Source organism: Pseudorasbora parva, chromosome 18, assembly GCF_024679245.1.
Source record: "Pseudorasbora parva isolate DD20220531a chromosome 18, ASM2467924v1, whole genome shotgun sequence".
In the NCBI taxonomy this organism is placed as follows: domain Eukaryota; kingdom Metazoa; phylum Chordata; class Actinopteri; order Cypriniformes; family Gobionidae; genus Pseudorasbora; species Pseudorasbora parva.
The window spans coordinates 11,787,458-11,810,210 of NC_090189.1; the positions used below are offsets into that span (position 1 = coordinate 11,787,458).

Below are 22,753 nucleotides of genomic sequence, written 5' to 3' on the forward strand. Positions count from 1 at the left end.
AGAAAACAAATGAGCCGACTACAAGAGGACTTAATACAACACTGTATGTGCTATAAGACATGCAGCATGAAAAGAATGTGTAGCTCTCCCTAGCACTCTGTCCTCCTTTTTCTTTCTAATTACCTCCATATTCTTTGGTTTGGTTGAAGTCTGAGACAAAGAGACGACTATGATTGAATTAGTTGTGAACATTCCTTATAGCTCAACCAAGCTCTTTTCATGAAGCAATGGACAAACCACCACCAAATGGTAAGACAAACAGAAAAGGAATATGGTTGGTGATGCACCTATAGGATATGGGAAGATTAATAAATTCTATGAATACAAAAACGGTCCAAGCCTAGAATGGCTAAACACATGTTTATGATTGTCTTAACCACCAATTATTGAATGCACTGGTTAAAAAAGCCATTGCTCTCTCAGAAAAAAACAAAACATTAAAGACAGAATTACGTTTTTGGCAGAATATGAAGTGAAGTTTTTGGTGTGTGGAGTGATGAATTACAATGAAACACGAGTTGCATGGTGATGCTCAGAGAAATATTATAATAAATGCATCTCTATCAGTAAAACATGAAGAAAGTTGTGAGGGGAGTGTGGGGAGCATTTTTAACTACTAGAATTGCTGAGCTACTTCACTGTGAAAAGTCATTTAATGCTTTGGAGTACAGTAGAAGTACAGTACTGCAGAATATATTGTTTCCCACAAACGGAAATGTGCTATCTAAAGAGGAATCAGATGTTATCAATGCTCCTGTCCAAATTGCAAAGACAACCAAAAAGTGGCCAACAGGCCATCAGGTCCATCAGGCTTATATTTTGGCCTTGGTCAGAGTCCAGATTTGAACCCTAGTGAATATTTGGTCTCACATTAAATAAAAACACATGAACTGTTTGAAGTCATTAAGTGGAACAACACTGATTTCTGTAAGCTACTTTATCTACAGTATTTGTGCAGATCTTGCTAATTTCCTGATCAGTGATTTGTGTTTAAAAAGGTTAAGCTAATTAAAAGACTACTAAATACGTATTTTGCCATTAAATATATACACTGATCAGGCATAACGTCATGATCACTGACAGGTGAAGTGAACACTGATTATCTCTTCATGTGTTAAACCAGGAAAGATGGTCAAGCGTAAGGATTTGAGCGAGATTGACCAGGGCCAAATTGTGATGACTAGACCACTGGGTCAGAGCATCTCCAAAACTGCAGCTCTTGTGGGGTGTTCCCGGTCTGCAGTGGTCAGAATCTGTCAAAAGTGGTCCAAGGAAGGAATAGTGATGATCCGGTGACAGGGTCATGGGCGGCCAAGACTCATTGATGCACATAGGAAGCGAAGGCTGGTCCGTGTGCTCCAATCAAAAAGACGAGCTACTGTATCTCAGATTGCTCAAGAAGTTAATGCTGGTTCTTATAGAAAGGTGTCAAAATACATAGTGCATCGCTGTTTGTTGCGAATGGGGCTAAAGAGCCGCAGACCAGTCAGGGTGCCCATGCTGACCCCTGTCCCCGCTGAAAGCACCAACAGTGAGCATGTGATCATCAGAACTGGACCACGGAGCAATGGAAGAAAGTGGCCAGGTCTGATGAACCAGGTTTTCCTTTACATCACATGGATGGCCGGGTGCATGTGCGTTGCTTACCTGGGGAACACATGGCACCAGGATGCACTTTTCAGGCATTGAAGAAGGTATTTGACTTACTTTGGCTTTTTCCGATTATAAAGACATCAGGACAAATGTGAAAGATGCATGAATCATTTTCTTCCATTGATCAGGGCTCCAGATTTTGTGTTCCTTTTGGCCTTGGATACAATAAATGGCAGCCGGCTATAAATTCCAGCTCTGTAAATCTTACTACATTCTTCAGTAAGAAAGAGCCATAGATTTAATTCCGAGGTAAGCTATTATCAATCATTACTTTCAAACTCCAACCCTTAACTTTACAAATAATACCTGTATTGACAAGCCACAAATCCGAACGATCTCTGAATGAACAGTACGTTTCAGTTAGATTTGTAGTTGAGAGTTTCAAGAGGAATAGATTCAGGCCATATATAGGCTTCTGAGACCTTGACATTTGAAGGAACCGCAGCACTCTGTTTGTTTCCCTCTCATTGACTTCTTTTGTGTTTAGTTTTTCTTCCCCTGATGACTAAGCAACAGGGAGTCAATGTCCACAATCCCACTAGTGATTATGTGTCATTCTCAGACCATATCACTGAGTACAGAGCACAATGTCATCCTCGTACATTGCTTACAGAGACCAGAGCAAACACACACATATTCTTAAAAGTGGTTTACGACTGTCCATAGTTGTAAGGGTTTATATTTTGTATTTTGTGTTTTTTTTATTTTTGTTCTACCCCCTACACTAAACCTGCCCATCACAAAAACGTTCTGCATTTTTAATTTTAAGTTTTCAAAATGGTGTTGCAGTCGAGACTTTTTTTAATTAATCCTTTAAGGAAATTCATCTTTCTGATTCAACTCTTGTCTAGCCTGACAAGCCAGACCCACATCAAGATGTTTGGTCTGGAAACTCACCATTGACAGGGCTCAATCCGAGGGGCGGGATAAACGGTTGTCTTTCAAACTCCCTCTGCACGCGATAGGATAGCGCTACCACCAACCAGAGCAACGAAGGTGAAGTGGAGCTTGTTGATAGATTAAACATTCGCCGTATCCAGTCGGCAAAACTCAGAACACATCTTCCCTTCTTAAGAATTACTTCAGTGTCGTTCTTTGTTCTTTTCTAAGAGAAAAGCTTAACTCCAAGTCTTCCAGAGTCGCGGTCAAAGCTGATTCGAAAGACCACCGCCGTTCGCCAGTTTCTGTGTTTACTAGAAGCACGCAAACGCAACTCGGCCATCGTCATTATGGCCCCGCCCACCGACTCTATACACGATGTGATTGGCCCGGCAAGAGTTAGGCGAATACAGCTCAGAAGGGTATTGAGAATTGCTAGACGACACTCGCGGGCAGATTAAATTTGCTGCCGCTAGGGTGCGTCTAGATTTCTAGGCTAACTCTTGTCCCCACCTATAATGATATAACCTGCTGAAAGGGTTACCATAACAAACCAAGGGAAGAATCTGATCCCTTTTTTTTTTTTGTCGAACAGAATCAAACACCTCCCAAATAGTAGTATTGATTTTATTCAATTGAGTGTTTTGATTCTTGTATTCATTTAGTGAGCTTGTAATGACATTTTCACTGTATATAAACTGTGGGATAAAGCGAACAAAACGACACACTTCGCCTACAAACAAATTAATTCATTTATCAGAGTAACAGTGCCTTAAGTGAGAGCTTTGTTTTAAACATCAGAGTTCGCTGTATTTACTGGAAGACATGTTCTGATATTTCTCTCTCTAATTGTCTTTCTGCATTGCAGTCAGTCAGAGAAGGGTTTTATGTGACTGTTTTCATCTGCGCTCTCCGAAATGCCTCTTATGATTTAATGTTCATGCTCAGTCAGCAGCAGCTTCCTTTAATGTTCATCCTGGTACATTTACAGCTCCCTCTATCTTTCAGTGGGGGTGTATATAAATGCTCACTTTTTCATCGATCAGATCAATAAAACCTGGTAATGAAAAGATGGGGTCAATAATAGGGTCGAAAAAGTCTCTTATGCTCACCAAGTCTGCATTTTTTAACAACAACAAAAAAAATAGTAAGTTAAAACAGTAATATTGTGAAATATTATTAGTTTTATATTTTAATATATTATAAAAAGTTATTTATTCATGTGATGCAAAGCTGAATTTTCAGCACCATTACTTCAGTCTTCAGTGATCCTTCTAATATGATGATTTGCTGCATATTTTTTGTGGCAACCATGATAAATGTTTTAGGATTCTTTGATGAATAGAAAGTTCAAAAGAATGGCATTTAGTTGAAATATACATTCTAAATGTCTTTATGTTCTCTTTTGATTCATTTAATGCACCCTTGATTGATACAAGTGTTCAGTAAAAGCATAAATATGCTTCTTGTGATATTTGTTTTACTTACAAAATGTGTATTTGTACATGGTTCTGACCTTCTGCTGTCTGTAAATGACCCCAACATTAATATATTTTTTGGTCACATAATCTCTGCGTCCCATCCACACATCATTGAGCAGATGGGAATGACCAGATGTTTGTGATTACTAAGAATGCAAAATGATTCCGGGATTAAAAGAGAGTGTATAAAACATAGAACGGATGCCCTTCATGTTCGGTTGTCATTTAATCACAGATGATTATATGGAGAAATCAAACTGCAGATGTTGCATAAAGCTGGATTGGACAGAGGGACAGAGTGATGCAGAAAGATGCTGGAAGAAATAACTTAGAACAGCTTGATCAACTAGCAGTTAATCAAGAGGTCTAACTTGTGCAATTCAAATCAGACAGATCTTCCTTTTTTATGTAGCTTCCTTCAAAAGTTATGACCAGTCTTGAAAAAATCTGATGACTTGTGAGACTAGTCTAGCAGTTTAAAGGGGGGGGTGAAACACTCAGTTTCAGTCACTCATGTCAATCTTGAGTACCTATAGAGTAGTATTGCATCCTTCATATCTCAGAAAAGTCTTTAGTTTTATTATATTTATAAAAGAAATATGGGCTGTACCGAGTCTTTCCGGAAAAAAACGAGCGCCTGGAGGCGTATCGTGTAGGCGGAGCTAAAGAATGACGAGCACAACCAAAGCGGTGACGTCCTCAAGCGTGGAGAAACCCATGGCTATCGATCGGATTCAGCTAATATGAGATCAAGAATCAGGCTGAAATATATTGAACAGGAGAAACAGCAACAGCAGGACGTCCGTCTCTGTGGTATGTACTGTATCTAGTGGCCTGTCAACATTTGTGTGTGTTTACTCGCAGTTTATGAGGACATGATTCGGTTTATGGACTATTGTATGCGACTAAACCTTAGCAGTAGCAAGCAAAATGGTTTTGCACGTCAGACTAGTGTAACGTTATACAGAGAACAGCAATGGAGTAACCGTTAGCGCATTTGAATGACGAAGCACGCGATCGTGTCGTTTACTGATGTTTACTCACACGACGATAGCCAACAGCAGAGACATTTGAAGCAGTTTAACTCACCGGCTGCTTCCAAAGCAGGACCGAACCTTTATCGCTGGGACCGCTCCGTCAAAAACACACTTCTTTGGCATGATTTGGTGAAGTCCTGACAGCAGTGACCATGGAAATCCGCGATGTTGTGAAGCTTCCCGTCATTTCTGCATTCAAATCGGTTCAAATGCAGTGCTGCCTTCCCGGAATGCTGTGCTGAAGCGTTGAAGTCGCTTGATGTCACTCATAGGAATAAAGTGGAGCGCGGAACGTCATAAGTGTTCATGGACGACTGGATCTGCACCTGAGAGAGTGTTTATGGATGTGCATTTCCTCTCTCGCTCTAGTCGCGCGTGCGCACCCTACCGGGAGAAGAGCCCGTACGGCCCATACAAGGACCTTCCGCTCTGTTCACGTCAAGCTGACCCATATTCTAAAAAAACTCTCCGAATCTTGTGAGAAACCGGAAGGAGTATTTTTGACACAGAAATACTCCATCAAACGTCCAACATTAGCAGAGGTGTCAAAAGTACTCACATTCATTACTCAAGTGGAAGTATAGATACTAGGATTTAAAAATACTTCTGTAGAAGTTGAAGTATCAGCTCAAGCTTTTTACTTAAGTAAAAGTGTAAAAGTACTGGTTTCAAAACTACTTAAAGTATAAAAGTAAAAGTAATGTAAGGAAAAAAATGCAATTAAAGACAAAAGTTTAGGCCACACCACAGGGGCCTATAGTGCACTACCCCACCTCCTCAAAAAACATTTTTCTAAAGGCCATAATGACTATAATGTTATATTAAAATGTTAATGTTGAAAAATTTGGGAGGCACTGGCTACCTGTTTCAGCCGCATATATACCCACTGAAAATGAATGCATTTTAGTACAATGGAAATATGCCATATGTGTACTGCTGAGCATTAACATGTGTGTCCTGAAGCGAAAGATATGATGACTAGTTGCCTATCAGTAATGTTATCAATAACCTTTATTGGAATGTAAATGTAGGCTTCATGTGTGATCAGTGTTGCCAGATTGGGTCGACGGACTCGACGCTTTAGAGCCCTACGGGCCCTGACTTTTTTACACCCCAAAACTCATACCCACTGTCGGCCGCTGACTGCTTGGTTGTCACTTTAAAAAAAAAAGAACAAACAAACAAATTATCGAAACATTTTTCTAAATTAACTTTAATAAAGAAACTAAACAAAATATAACTACTTGGACATTACAAACAAAGCTGAACTATTTTAATGACCCCATTCCTGATGGACAGGAATCATGATTATATTTATAAAGAGTCTTCGAGTCACAGGTGTAATCCACGTTTGAGAGTTGGTTCACTCTCCCACTCCTTACTGTAGAAACGGCTTGTATATATATATATATATATATATATATATATATATATATATATATATATATATATATATATATATATATATATATATATATACTGTATGTATGCCACTTTAGCATAGCGATCACTTGAATATACATCTACAACGAGTTATCGCGCTAAAAACCTGGCTGTCATAAATGAGCGCGTCTGCTGCTGATCGCTGACTGATTGGAAGTGCGTGCTCGTCCGCTGGAACCCGCCCAATCTGGCAGCACCGTGTGTGATTTGTGCTTTGAGTCATGTGCAGGCGCGATGGATCGCGTAGTAACCAATAGGGTGTTGGAATGGTATATGTTTACACTTCTCATCCAACCACAATCAAATTCACACTATCCGGATGACGCGATTTATCTGCATAGTTGTTGTTTTTTAACAAGATGAAATGAAAAAGGAGTAACGAGGCTATTTTTAAAAAGTAAGGAGTAGAAAGTACAGATAATTGCGTGAAAATGTAAGGAGTAGAAGTAAAAAGTAGGCCGAAAAATAATTACTCCAGTAAAGTATAGATACCCAAAATTTCTACTTAAGTAAGGTAACAAAGTATTTGTACTTCGTTACTTGACACCTCTGAACATTAGTTTTTGAAACTTTGTCTATGTTTAGGATGGGAATCCAAGTCTTTAACAGTGTAAAAAGCTCAGTATGCATGAAACAGCATCCCCCCCCCCCCCCCCTTTAAGCAAATAGCCACAGGTTGAAAGCCAGAAAAAGCCAGAAAGAGTGACAGAGGACAGACCATACATTCTGTGTGTGTTTATGTCTGAATAATGCACCTTCAGAACGTGAAGACATACTTTTGAAAATGTAGTATTGAAAATGTATTGTTGTGGATGTGGCGTTAGGTAAACATTATGCAATTAAAGACACAATCAAACTGTTAAATGTTTTGTTGGTTTAACTTAAAGTAAGTAGCCTAACCTGCATGGTTGCCTTCATTTTGAGTTAATTTAAACAAAAAAAAATGAGTTGATACAAAGAAAAAGATTAGTTCATTAAAATATTATGCAATCCCAATACGATTTCACAATATTACTGTTTTGTATTTTTTATCAAATAAATGCAGCCTTGGTGAGAACACAAAACAAATCTTACCCCAAACTTTTGAAGGGTAGTTTACTATTATATAGTTATTTTTTTCTGAAATTTGTTTTAGATATTACATAACCGTGTGGTTTTTGTTTTTTTTGTTTTTTTATAACCATTTCAAATGAAAAGTACTTTAAGTAGATTTTTTTATTTTTTACTTTTTTCTTGGATGCAAATCAAAAGTTAAATTGATAAAAAATGAGTGATGCGTCTGGCATCAGTGCTAAAAACATTGCTTAAGGACACTACAGAAACACTGGCTGCATCCGAAACCTGGAAAATGCTGCCTTCGGAGGACACATTTCAAGGCAGGAAGGCACAGAGCCACGTCCGAATCTATTGTTTGCTCTACTTCCTGTCTCCTGAGATACCTTCATCTGATCGATTTTTGAAGGCATCATTCATGTATCCTTCGCTGCCTTTGATATCCCACAATCCTGTGCTTTCCATTCAGTGACAGTTGTGCTAGGGAAAAAAGATGGCATCCAGAAGTTGCGTTTGCGGGTCAGTTTGTGTGTAAATGTACGTTTTTTACCAACATATTACATTTCTGATATCATTTCTAGCGAGAAATCACTACTGTAGTAATTGAATATGTGTTTAATTCTCACCAAAGCTCTCTCTATTTAGCTATAGATCATTAAACTGTTACACTGCCTTAGAAGTCTGTCCGAAATTAGTTCCTCGAGATGCCTTCGTTCACAAACGCTGCCTGCAGAGTCATTGTCTGATGAGGCAGCGAAGTAACGAGTCAGCAGCCTCGGTTTTCGGACGCAGCCACTGTCGCGGTTCCTGTGTTTAAGGTCTTGTATTGTGTTTCATGCCTTAGTTTCCTTTGACTGTTTGTAGTTCCTTTGTAATTATTTTGTTCAATGGTTCTCCTTGATTGTATTCCCAGGTGTGTCTTGTTACCTGTGTGTATTTAGCCTGTGTGTATTTATAGCCTTGCGTTTCGTTCTTTGTTTCTCGGTTGTTGTCTTTTCGTAGTTGTAAAGCTGTTGAGTTCATGGTTCACAGTTTTGGATTATGTTCCTGTTCCCTATCTGGATTATCTTTTTCCTGTGATCTTGTCCTGTTGGGGCTGTTGATGTTTTCAGTTTTTATTCCTTAAGTTCCTTGATTTCTTGGTGTAAAAAGAACTTTTAAAACAATTCATTGCAATTAATTGCATCTAACGTAAAAGTTTGTTAAAATATACTGTATATATATATATATATACACTATATTGCCAAAAGTTTTGGAATGCCTGCCTTTACATGCACATGAACTTTAATGAGATCCCATTCTTAATCTGTAGGGTTTCATATGGAGTTAGCCCACCCTTTGCAGCTATAACAGCTTCAACTCTTATGGGAAGGCTTTCCAAAAGGTTTAGGAGTGTGTTTATAAGAATTTTTGAGCATTCTTCTAGAAGCACATTTGTGAGGTCAGGCACTGATGTTGGACGAGAAGGCTTGACTCTCAGTCTCCGCTCTAATTCATCCCAAAGGTTTTCTAACGGGTTATGGTCAGGAAAAGTTTCTCCACACAAAAGCCAAGCCGAACTCTTGAAAAACAACCCCACACCAGTGTAATCAGTGCAGTCAGACAAGTACCATTCTCCTGGCAACCACCAAACCCAGACTCATCCATCAGATTGCCAGACAGAGAAGCGTGATTGGTCACTCCAGAGAACACGTCTCCACTGCTCTAGAGTCCAGTGGCAGCGTGTTTTACACCACTGCATCCCACGATTTGCATTTCACTTGGTGAAGTAAGACTTGGATGCAGCTGCTCGGTCATGGAAACCCATTCCATGAAGCTCTCTACACGCTGTTCTTGAGCTAATCTGAAGGCCACACAAAGTTTAGAGGTCTGTAGCTCCTGATTCATCCGCTGACCCCACTCTGTGATTTTAAGAGGCCTGCCACTTTGTGGCTGATATGCTGTTGTTCCCAATTGCTTCTATTTTGTTATAATACCACTGACAGTTGACCGTAGAATATTTAGACGGTGATAACATTTCACAAATGGACCTATTGCACAGGTGGTCACACTAAGGAAGTGAACTTAAGAATACTTACCATGGAAGTGAAAATAACACCTGAATTCAATCATTTGGAGGGGTGTCCCAATACTTTTGGCTACATCACTCACTCACTCACTCACTCACTCACTCACTCACTCTATATATATATATTTATATATATTAGGGATGTTAACCGATGACCGTTTGACCGATGGTTGACCGTATCAGCGTTAACCGATCAAAGTTGTCGGTTGTCGGTAAAAAAAAAAAAAAAGTGATCTCTATTATAGACAGACTACCTCGAACTAAAGCGGCGTCTCTTCAGAGCTGTCATTTTCTTAAGTGAGCCGCGGCAAGAGTTGCGATATTGCAGGCACGGCTCACGGCTGTTATTTCAAATATTCCAGCATATTTTAAACTAATCGGTTAACCCGTTTCAACCGGCTAATGAGGCTCGGTGGTCGGTCAAGAAAATTTTTACTTTTCGCCATCCCTTATATATATATATATATATATATATATATATATATATATATATATATATATATATATATATATATATATATATATATATATATATATATATATACTGTATAAACAAACTATTATGTCAGATGCGATTAAATCTCCATATATGTTGTCTGGTCTTTCAGGCTGGGATGTCACATTGATGTAAAATGAGACACATGATTGACAGTCACCTACAGCCACAACATGCTCTGAAACTCTAGAAGACATCATGCTGTTTAAAAAAATGATGGATGGATGGATGGATGGATGGATGGATGGATGGATGGATGGATGGATGGATGGATGGATGGATGGATGGATGGATGGATGGATGGATGGATGGATGGATGGATGGATGGATGGATGGATGGATGGATGGAGAACACACAATAGAAACACACAAGTCTGACAACACCCACACAAATTCTCAGTCTCTAGTTCCCACACTTGCCCTTGTCGGTCAAAACTTCTTGACCTGATCCGATTAAAGAGATCAGGTGACCTGTCTCTCTCTCTCTCTCACACACACACACACACACACACACACACACACACACACACACACACACACACACACACACACACACACACACACACACACACACACACATTCTTGTAGCAGACACCTGCGAGACTATGTGAGTCTTGAACTCCAGGGGGCAATGAAAAATTCAGAATGGCGTGAGCACACTCACTTATTCCAGTGCAGTGGGGCCTGTGAGAGGACACATCAGAGAAAACACGCCCAGGACATGCTATTCCACCTCACGAAACCAACACCTCTGACATTTTCCAAACGGCTGGCTCCAAGCAGTACTATTACAAAAGCACATCTCAATTTGTCATCTTTTATGAATCTAATAACTATTTTGATAATAGCTGATTTTGTTATAAATAACTGATTAATCTATAACGTTTTTTCAAGGCTAATCTTTTGGTATTTTATTGAAATTGTTATACATTTGTTTGTTGTCATTATTTACAAATAATATAAGTATACTCTCCCAATATATTCTCTATAAATACTAATAAATATGCTAATAAAAATGCTGATTTGCGATAAATTATGAAATCGATTAATCTAAAGATTTTAAAAAGCCCATCTTTTTTCCCATTCTGTATCGAAAAATCGATTGTTGAAATGTATTTTTTTTTTGCTCATTTGTTAATTATTTATTCACTCATTCCTTCTATATTATAATATTATTTGTTATTATTACAGAAATATTAATATAATATAATACAAATAAATATAACACAAACATACAAATAGTATAAGTACTCACCCGATTTTTTTTCTATAAATGCTAATAAATATGTTTACATAACTATTATCAAATAACTATGATATAAATAACTGTGTAAATGCTAATTTTGCGATAATTATTAAATTGATTCATCTAAAGATTTTTGTATTAAAAAGAATGTTGTTCTGGTTTATTTGTTTGTTTGTTTGTTTGTTTACTTTTTATATTTTTGTTAACTTTTTATATTACATTATTACAAATTATGTAATATCATGTATAATTAAATTAGAGACCCAACAAATCAATAATGAAATGTATCAATTATGTTTATTTTTCAATTTTTACAATTACTGTTATCCTCCTGCAGCCTTCTATCCTACTAACATATTTTTTCATCCTTTTGTTGTGAAAACAAGAATTTTATGCAATTCAGTGAACAAGAAGTTTTCACAGAACTGAGGTCGGCAGCTAAGTATTTTTGCATAACAGTTTTTTGTAAATCTGATCTCATTTGATTCTTTGCAGATGTCGGATTCAACTACAAAGGGTCACCTGGAGCACTACACACAATAACATGTTTTATTCAGCTCTAAATTTTAGCAAATCATATGTTTCACAAAATATCGCCAACCAATATAAACACATAACACATAGCCACACATCTTGCAAACATATGTCACGTTGAAGTGCCACTAGTGTGTGGCTAATGCGGTGACCTCCAGGGCAGATATGTGTGCAGAAATACATGGCTAACTAAGAAGATCTCCAGGGGTTGAAGGACTGAATTCTCAAGTCATCGATGTGCCAAGGTTCTGTAGCTACGGCCTTGTTTTTTATGGGATTATGGGATATCTCAAGTGTATACCCTTTGTCTGTCATATTCCCATTCTTATGTGAGCAGAATAGCAGAAGCATGTCTTTAGGAGGCCTTTCTACTGAGAACATTCCAGACGTCGGTGCAGTGCATTCTGATTTTCTGTCGCTTTACTCTGGTCAGGATGTGACTACAAAGGTGTTTCATTTTCTCTCCGAGAGCTGTTAAATTTCCGGAGGACAAAACACAGGAGGGCTGGCTTTCAATTTTGTGTTGCGTAAGGTAGAAATGTTCAATCAGAGAGACAGGCGGCTGTCACGGGGTAGCAGCAGCAACACTTAACCCCTTAAGACAGGAGACAGAGCGTTGAACTGTGTTCCAAACTAGGTACAGCTATAATGAAAATAGAAATATAGGAACAACAGGAGAAAATTAGAAGCGGCAGAAAACCCACAACCTGCAATTACGACTTAGAATAACATTAATACAATTTTTTTACAAATCTATGGAATGACCACAAACAAATAATTTGATGTAGTAAACAAACCAACGTTATCCAACAGTGCAGTGTTGCAGCGGCCCTGTATGAATCAATCTCAGCTTGGTCACGGATTCATAAAACTTCAGGATTAACATTTTGAAAGCAGGGTGGTTGCTAGGGTATGCTTGGGTGGTTGCTTGTTATGGTTTGTTGCCATACATTTGCTTATGTATTATGAGTGGGATAATGTGGTTGCTAGAGCATTGCTATGCGGTTGTTAAGCTATTCTGAGTTGTTTATGGTGGTTATCTGGGTGTTACTATGTTTTTGCTATGGTATTACGGTTGTTGCTAAGGCCTTGCTATGTGGTTGTTAAGGCATTCTGCATGATTTAGGGTACTTGTTATGGTATGTTAAAGTATTATGAGTGGTTTAGTGTTGAGTGTGGTTGCTAGAGCATTGCCATGGTTGTTAAGGCATTTTGAATGGTTTAAGGTATTAAGGATGGTTGCTGTGGTTGTTATGGTATTGTGAATGTGAGTGCTTTAGGCTGGTTGCTAATGTGTTGCTATGCAGTTGCTGGTATTAGGAGTGGTTTAGGCTGTTCAGGTTGGGTGCTATAGGCATTGCTTTGTAGTTGTTAAAGTATAATGAGTGCGTTAACCAGCAGCCATATCACCCTGTAGCCCAAGACTGGTTTCCCACTGAAGCTAAGCAGGGCTGAGCCTGGTCAGTACCTGGATGGGAGACCAACTGGGAAAACCAGGTTGCTGCTGGTAGTGGTGTTAGTGAGGCCAGCAGGGGGTGCTCACTCTGTGGTCTGTGTGGGTCCTAACCCCCCAGTATAGTGATGGGGACACTATACTGTCAAAGAGCACCGTCCTTCGGATGAGACGTTTAACCAAGGTCTCGACTCTCTGTGGTCGTTAAAAATCCCCTAAAAAATGTCCTTCGATAAAGAGTAGGGGTGTAACCCCGGCATCCTGGCCAAATTTGCCCAGTGGCCTCTGTCCATCATGGCCTCCTAATAATCCCCATATTCTGATTGGCTTCATCACTCGGTCTCCTCTCCACCAATCAGCTGGTGTGTGGGGAGCATTCTGGCGCAATATGGCTGCCGTCGCATCATCCAGGTGGATGCTGCACATTGGTGGTGGCTGAGGAGATTCCCCTCTTCTATGTAAAGCGCTTTGAGTGCCTAGAAAAGCGCTATATAAATGTAACAAATTATTATTATTATTATAAAAAGTATTATTATTATTATTATTACAGTGGTTGCATGCTAGGCCATTGCTATGCTAATGTATTAAGAGTGGCTTAGGGTGTTCAGGGTGGTTACTATATGCAGTCCTATGTGGTTATTAAACGTATTATGAGCACATTTAGTGTGCCTGTAGTGCATTAGTGTTGCTTGGGTATTATGAGTGGTGTAGGGTGTTGAGGGTGGTTGCTAGAGCATTGCTATGTGATTGTTAAGGTATTCTGAGTGGTTTAGGGTGGTTGCTAGGGTGTTGCTATGCATTTTCTAAGGTATTATAAGTGGTTTAAGGTGTTAAGGGTGGTTTTGATTAGGGTATTATACAGTTGATAAGGTATCATGAGTGGTTTAGGGTATTCAGAGTGGTTACTATATGCATTTTGATGTGGTTATTAAAGTATTATGAACAGTTTATAGTGTCCCTGTAGTGTATTCATATTCAGTTGCTAAGGTATTACATGTGGTTTGGGATTTCAGGGTAGTTGCTAAGGCATTGCTATGTGGTTGCTAAGATATCCTGCATGGTTTAGAATGATTCCTAAGGTATGAGTGGTTTAGATTGTTGAGGGTGGTTGCTAGAGTATAGCTATGTGGTTGTAAAAGTATTCTGAGTGGTTTAGTGGTTGCTAGGGCATTTCTATGCAGTTGCTATGGTATTATGAGTAGATTAGTGTGTTTGCAAGAGTATCCAATCTGAGAATGTAACAACTCAAGCATTGACATAAATTGAGCAGACTGCACTGGCATATTTACAGAATGTTTAAATATGCACGCATTATATAATCATACAATTTTAAACATCTACTTGCTTTTCCATTGGAAGTGAAAGGCCAATGAATTGATATGATTTGCTTAAATAGATTTTGGTGTAATCATAAAGGTAGAAGGTATATTGATTAGGGCCAAAAAGAAAGGTCACTACAGTCTTTTATCGTGCAGATTAATCAGTCAGATGTGTTCAAAAGCTCTGTATGGATTAATGATCTCTAATGTTGTGATTGAATCATTTGGATTTATATTTGTTGAATGCCTGTGATTATTATGAACAGTTTTAGCATGCTTTATGCACGTTTTAACATTTTCGTCATGCTTTGCCGAAGGCTTAAATTTGTGTGTGTGTGTGTGTGTGTGTGTGTGTGTGTGTGTGTGTGTGTGTGTGTGTGTGTGTGTGTGTGTGTGTGTGTGTGTGTGTGTTTGTGTGTGTGTGTGTGTGTGTGTGTGTGTGTGTGTGTGTGTGTGTGTGTGTGTGTGTGTGTGTGTGTGTGTGTGTGTGTGTGTGTGTGTGTGTTTGGGGGTTTTACTCTTTTAGTTAACTTCATATGACAGCTGTTTATTTTAATGTTCAGTTCAGATCTTCTGATTCTTCGGTTTGATCCTGTGCTACACACCCTGACAATTGTCTGGTTTAATGATATTTCATAGTATTTTATGAGGTTTTACTTTTTATAGAATTGTGTAATTTATATGTGGGGTTTTTTTTAATTTTTTTTTATTTTTTATTTATTTGAATGAGAGCAATAATATTTTGTGGCTACAAGGCCCTTTGGGAACAATGAAGTTTATTTTATAATTACAAAAATGACTAAGAAATTAGTGTTAAAGTTAAAGGGTCTGTTTGATTGCAGAAGCTACTTGGCTGAATATTTTGTTGATTAATGCAGTGAAATTTATTTTTAAGTGATTTTTGAAGCCTTTTAAATAGGTCATATTACAATTTACATAAGCATTTGTCTTATTTGGCCTCTCGGCTAGACAGTGACAGCAGCTCTCTGTGGACAACAGCCAGAGGACGGTATGCTCAGGTGGAGACACGGTGTCTGGAGTTACACAAGAACTGTACAAGAGGTGTCATCTTACCTGCATACTTTCATCACTCAGTCATGCCTTTTTAACCACATAATGCTGTAGTTATGGTATTTATGAGCATGGACTAACTGAACCTAACCAGGTTTTACACTGCAGAGAACTCACCTGATATAATTTTTTTGGTTGTGTTAGGAATTAAATATTAGCGTACTGCCTACTGCACACTAGGGGTGAGTCTGAAGCCTAAATCCCAAGACAGGGAAAACGAGTAACGCATTCTACTTTGACAATTTTCAATCTGGTTTCCAAACGCATCATAGCACAGAGACAGCACTCAAAAAAATTATAAATGATATACGCTTAAATACACATGCAAAACATTGATTCTGGTTCTACTGGACCTCAGTGCTGCATTCAACACTGTTGACCACACATACTTCTAGACAGGCTGGAAAACTGGGTCAGGCTTTCTGGGATGCTCATTAAATGGTTTAGGTCATACTTAGAAGGGAGAGGTTATTTTGTGAGTATAGGTGACCATACTGAGTGGAAATCCATGACATGCGAAGTCCCACAAGGGTCAATTCTTGCACCACTCCTATTTAACCTGTATATGAGGCAAATAATTAAAAATGAACAAAATTGCTAACCACAGCTATGCTGACGACATCCAGATCTACTCAGCACTATCACCTAATAGCCCCATTGATTGCCTGTGCAAATGCATTGATGGAATTATCTATTGGAAGTACTAAAACTCTTCCGTTAAACAAAGACAAAACTGAAATCACTACATTTGGAAACAAAGATGAAATTCTCAGAAGGTGAATGCATACATTAAGGCTAAAGGTCTAATAACAAACAAACAAAAATAAAGTCAGAAAGCAATAACTAAATCAGCATCATCTGAAAAAATATCCCAAGAATTAGATGCTTTGTTTCCAGGCAAGACTTAGAGAAATGTGTTCATGCTTTTATCACCAGCAGGGTGGACTATTGTAATGGTCTTCTCACCGGCCTTCCAAATAAGACCATTAGACAGCTGTAGCTCATACAGGACGCTGCTGCCAGGATTCTGAGCAGAAACAGAAAATATGACCATATCACACCAGTCCTCAGGTCTATATACTGGCTTCCAGTTACATTTAGGATCGATTTTAAAGTACTATTACTTGTTTATAAATCGCTCAATGACCTAGGACCTCAATACATTGCAGATATGCTGATTAAATACAAACCCAACCGATCACTCAGATCAGCAGGATCAAGTCAGTTAGAAATCCAAGAGTTCACTCAAAGCAAGGAGAGTCTGCTTTTAGCTATTATGCCAGCCGCAGTTGGAACCAGCTTCCTGAACAGATCAGATGTGCTCCAACAGTAGCCAGAGTCAAATCCAGACTCAAAACACATCTGTTTAGCTGTGCATCTACTGAATGAGTACTGGGCCACTGTACGTCCGACTGATTGCACCTTATCTTATATATGCAACATCTTTTTATTCTTTTATAACTGATTTAGTTTACCTTTGTTCTTAATTTTGGTTATTGTTATGGCGTGTCAAACTGCCGAACTGCTGAAATCACTTGACATTGGCAATCCGAATCCTGAATCGATACGCTGATTCATAACCATTCGAATCTTTGTTTTGAAATGGGCCCATCACTATACAAGTCGTTATTTCGCTTTTTTGCACATAAAAACTATTCTCATCGCTTCATAAAATGGTTGTAGAGCCACTGTAGTGAGATGGGCTTTGTCTTTAGTGCCTTTTATGGGTCTTGAGAGAGGAAATGACATTGGTGTCAATGAAGGCCTGTCTGAGCCATCGGATTTCAACAAAAATATCTTCATTTGTGTTTGGAAGATGAACGGAGGTCTGACGGGTGTCGAACAACATTAGGGTAAGTAATTATTGACAGAATTTTCATTTTTGGGTGAACTAACCCTTTAATAGCTGCTAACTCTTTTTTTGTGATGGTCCTCAAACAGACATTCGACTGACTATGTCCTTTGCAAGTACTTGTCTACTTATTTTAACCCTAACCCTACCAGTTTACCAATACTCTACCAACTGAGAGTTAGTAGACAGCTGACAAACAAATAGGTGAAGTAGGACACACGAGGGTGAGCCAGGGGTTAAAAACATGTTGAATTTGAAAATCAAGGTAAATTGTACTTAATTTGTCTTCCGGGAAACATGTAAGTATCTTCTGTTGCTTCCAAAGGGCAGTACTAAATTAAATGTATATCTTTTTTTAATAAAATAAAAAAAATCTTCATTTTCAAAAATGTTCACCCCTGGAGTGGAACCTCATAATAAGTGTGGGTCATGACAATATTTACTTGTGTGTGTTAAATAATTGTTTTAGTTTTTAAAAACCAAGCACTGCACCAGCTCACTTCAGATGGTCAGGCAGAAGTGTTTGTGTGTGGTTTGTGTGTGTGTGGGTTTGCAAGTGCCCTGGGGGACTGGGTGTTTGTCTAAAGCAATGGCACTATAGGACATTCCTGTATTCTAGCTGACAGGTGTCTGTCTGACAGTGATGGATGCTGATGTTATGACAGTCTCCATTTGCTATGACTGCACTGTGTAATGCTACAGCTCAGAGTATGAACTGTGAGAGAGGAGAAGAGAAGCTGGCATCAGTACAGAGAGACACCATAAACAGATTATGGTGGCTGCACTGCAGCTCTCGCTCTCTTCTTATCCCAGAATCCCTTGCAACGTTCTCTCTCAGCTGCAGTGCTTTCCAAGGCTGTATCTGAAACCGAAGGCTGCCGCCTGGGCCAGAAAGTTTTGCCATGTGCTTTTTTGTATGAAGGGTTTCAGACAGTCTTTGCACCATATCGTCACATCTAATATTCTAAAACACATATTATTATTATTATCATTATGTTTACACTGTAAAAAATTTGTGGTGGCTTTTTTTGGTTTAAGTAACCTGGTTGCCTTAAAATGTTGAGTTTATTGAAATTAAAAATTTGAGTTGATACAATTTGTTTAATAAATAGAAACTCAAAATATTATTGTATCTGAACCACATAAAAATGTGATAAATCATGAAAATAGCACTATTTGGCATGCTTCACTGCATCATCAGAAATAAAACACACACAATTACCCAATATGCTTACAAAATCTTTTAATATTATTTTAATAAAGGTTGTCGAATCTCAAAAAAAATGCATTGTATTAACTTAAAATTTTAATTTCAATGAACTCAAAATTTTAAGGCAACCAGGTAACTCTTTTTCTAAATATTTTTTTACAGTGTAGTAACTTACAAATTTTAAGATTGCACACAATTAAAAAGTCTCCATCTTAATTTGAATCAGCAACTGAAAAAGACCGCCTTTTGTAAATGTCCTCCAATTAGTGAATTAGTTCTTGTTGCCAGGCAGAACTCCTTGCATGGCCAAACACATCAAAGCAAGACCAGAGCGAGCTATTTTAATTATGATTTTGAGTTCATTCAACTTGAAATCTTAAGTTTATGTATTTTATAGGTTAATAAGTTATACTAACTTATATTTTTTGAGTTTTTGGACTAAACTAGTAATATTTAGTCAAGATTACTTACTGCGTAACATTTGCACGCCAAAACTCATTTTGGCGTATCCATTCCACGAGATTTCACACTCGTACTATTTATACGCATGACCATGAGATCGTGTTGGTTTATTCAAATTTGCATAATGATTATACAGTACATCTTGGCTAGGAAACGTGGGGGAGAGGACGCTGGCGTTGTCTGTTCGCCGCTTCTCCACCCACAAATCATGTTACTGTACTATTAGATTTAGATATTATTTTATTTTATTATGTTTGTGACTAGTCTAACAGTCAGAGCTACAATTGGGACTGTTGCTGATTGCTGGCAGCCACTGAGAGGACGTTATTCACCGTTCGCCGTTTTCCACCGCTTCTCTGATGTTTATGTTTGAATTGCTGCAGTTGGTTCTGGTTTGGAGGACATTTGATGTTTTTCGCCGCGGCTGCTCACAGGTGGTTTCCCTTGGGCTTAAGCTGCATGGTGGCTGAAGTTTGCACCGGGCTAGCGTCATCCGGGCCAGCGTCATCGGCGTCCGGCATTATGTTGGGATGTTCCGCTTCTCGGCTGCGCCGCTGTTCCGTCTTGCATTGCGGCCGTGGAGCAGCTTGGACTTCTGCGCCGACCCTGATGTGTCCACAGAAGTGCCCGGAGAGCTTTGTCTGCCTCCTGCATGGTGCTGCGGCGATCCCCATCGTCTGAATCGTCATGAAGACCCTTCATCTGGTCTTCAGCTGTCATGCCTCGACGACGCCATCAGGACACTGCCGCTGGGAGAAATTTAAAACATGGAGTGGACCACAGTGTGCTGCGGAGCTAACAGAGACTTCCACCATCAGCTCTGTGTCTGTTCACCATCAGCTCTGTTTCTGTTTTGTTTTTTGGTTTGGTTGATTGTTTGTAGTATTCTATATTTTTTACATGTTATTCATTTTTTGTTATTTTTTTCTCCCTTTGTTGCACTTTGAGATTCTTCGGAATGAAAAGTGCATTATAAATAAAATCTATTATTATTATTAAATCTATCTATTATGTATATACAAGCTTTTATTTTGGTCTTTAAGTCTTTAAACAATCAAGTCTTTACACAATCCTCCAGAAATCATTCTAATATGCCGATTTGTTACTCAAGAAACATTAATATTATTTAATATTATGATTGGTATGCAATATCTCTCCAGAAGTCTTTGATAATAATAATAATAATAATAAAAAATAAAATAAAATAAATTAAAAAATATATATATATATATATATATATATATATATATATATATATATTATAAAAAATATTATATATTATATTATATATATTTTGTAACATTATAAATGTTTTCTGTCATTTTCAATCAATTTAATGTGCCCTTGCTGAATAAAAGTATTATTAATATTAATTACGTTCAGAAAACAAATTTTTCTGACCCCAAACGTTTGAATGGCAAGTAATAATAAATTAAATAATATCCATCTCCAAAATGATTGAAATTGTGGGGATGCTGGAGCATATTTTAACAATAAAATAAATTATTATATAAAGGTGTACATAAATGAGTATTTCTCGTTCTTTCAAATGCTGAAAATGCAGTGTTACATAAATTGGAAATGACAAAAGTTTGGGCCTGGAACAGGACATATGCTAGTCTGGAGAGAGGAGAAAATATATTGTGTAAAAAGAGAAAAAAAGGTAAGAATTGAGGAAAATATAATGGTTGATAAGGCAAAAGATGCAATCAAGGAGTGGGAAAATGGAACAGAAGGATGAATTGAGAAAGAGACATTAGTTTGGCCAAGTGTGTGTCCAGGAGTCAGCATGGTTCCGCTCTGTGATTGGTGTGCCAGGCGTTGTGTAATCACCTTATGCCCACCACAGAGAATCTTCCCTGTCCGCAGGCCCAATTCTCAGGCAAGGTAATATGTGACCAAACAGACAGAGAAAAATATAAGGGGGGAAACAAAAGCCATTTGAACTTATTATGGTGACAATGCCCTGGGTAAAATAGGGTCTTCTAATGGGAAATATGTTGCCACATCCGCAGACCTGACCCAAAGATGCACAAGCAAACTGCTATACAATTAAACAGTAGCACTGGTATTGGTTTATTTGCTTTATACCACTAAATAAAAATATGTATTAGCTCGTTAGACGATTGCATGCATTTCTTGGAGCTGTGCACATGCACATGCTCTGACGCATTGAGCAGTGGGGCTCATTAAGACAAAGTTAATTTGATTCCAACTTGTGGCATTTCCAGATCTGGTTCTCCCCTCTCGTTCCCCATCTTTTCCAGACTTCACTCCGCTGAACCAAAATCCTCATTGGAGCAAGTTTGTTCACTTGGCAGCCATCTTGGCGAAAAACCCTGGCAGCTATTTTCTAGTCACGTAAGCACATCTGCTACCTTCTTGAATAGGTACTGTGACACAGACTTTTGGACTCCTCTGTATGTCATCACTGTAATAAATACAGCAATTAAATACTGTTTTTAAATAAATACTGCTTTATCTTCTTCAGTTTAAATCAATCTTTATTTGTATTTATTAAATATAAAGATTTGTATTGTATTTTTCAAAGTTGGCCCAGCTAATGGAATCTTTAAATTGAAAAGCAGAACTTCCTTTCAATCTCATACTGAGCGTTTCCAAAGTCCCTTAAAAACCAGTAATATCACTTGGCGGCCATCTTTGAAACCCCTCTTGGGCATGCAAGTGCATCTCCTAATGTTCGCCAAAGTTGAGATAAAATTTTATATTTGAACTCCCAAGTCTGACTCCGTCTCATTAATTTGGTTTCTAAATGCTCGAATCATGACAAAAAGTGTTTTTCAGCCTGGACAAAGCTAATGCGCATATACACAATCCTAAAAGCCTGTCTCGGAGTCAGAACACTGCTGCTGCGCCCAAATTCGCCTACTTATATTACGTCCTAAAAATATGTACTCTTTTTGTGAAGAAAAGTACATACTTTTGAGTATGTAGCAGAAAAATATGCAAGCTTCGGGACATACTACTTCGTCATCTATAACGGACTCTGTTGCTTATTTACGTGTATCCCATCAACGTTTAACTGCCCTGTCAATCATCGTCAGTTCAAATCCTCCACATTCAGTTTAATTTCCTACCGTATCGGAGAGAAATTTAGCCGCATGTTGATCTGCCATTTGTGGGTCTTTAATGCAGAGACTCTCCTCGTTTGCAGTTAAAATATATTGATGCATTTAAAAGTTAATGACAAACGTGTCATTACAAAAGTTCTCAATGCTGCTGCAGGTGAAATATAGTGTGGACAGGACAACACTGAATAAATATATTTTTGTCAGGTTAAATACTCATAATTGGTCACGCAAACCCGTAATCTAAACCTCTCTACTTAACTGTTGGACCCGCACATCCGTCATGTTTGTAGTTTTTTAAAGCTTTTTATCAGCGTTTGTAGTTCTAATCGAATCCTCGTCCAACTCGCAATGGGTTGTTTTTGGCAACTCAATGCCAAATTTGGCATTGCATTTTCTCCCATTCA

The 22,753-nt window shown here is 38.3% G+C and overlaps 1 pseudogene; it reads left to right on the forward strand.

Annotated features, from left to right (window-relative positions):
• The first annotated feature begins 13,283 nt into the window (after positions 1-13,283).
• LOC137047228 (5S ribosomal RNA) lies at positions 13,284-13,400 on the forward strand (annotated as a pseudogene).
• The last annotated feature ends 9,353 nt before the right edge of the window (positions 13,401-22,753 follow it).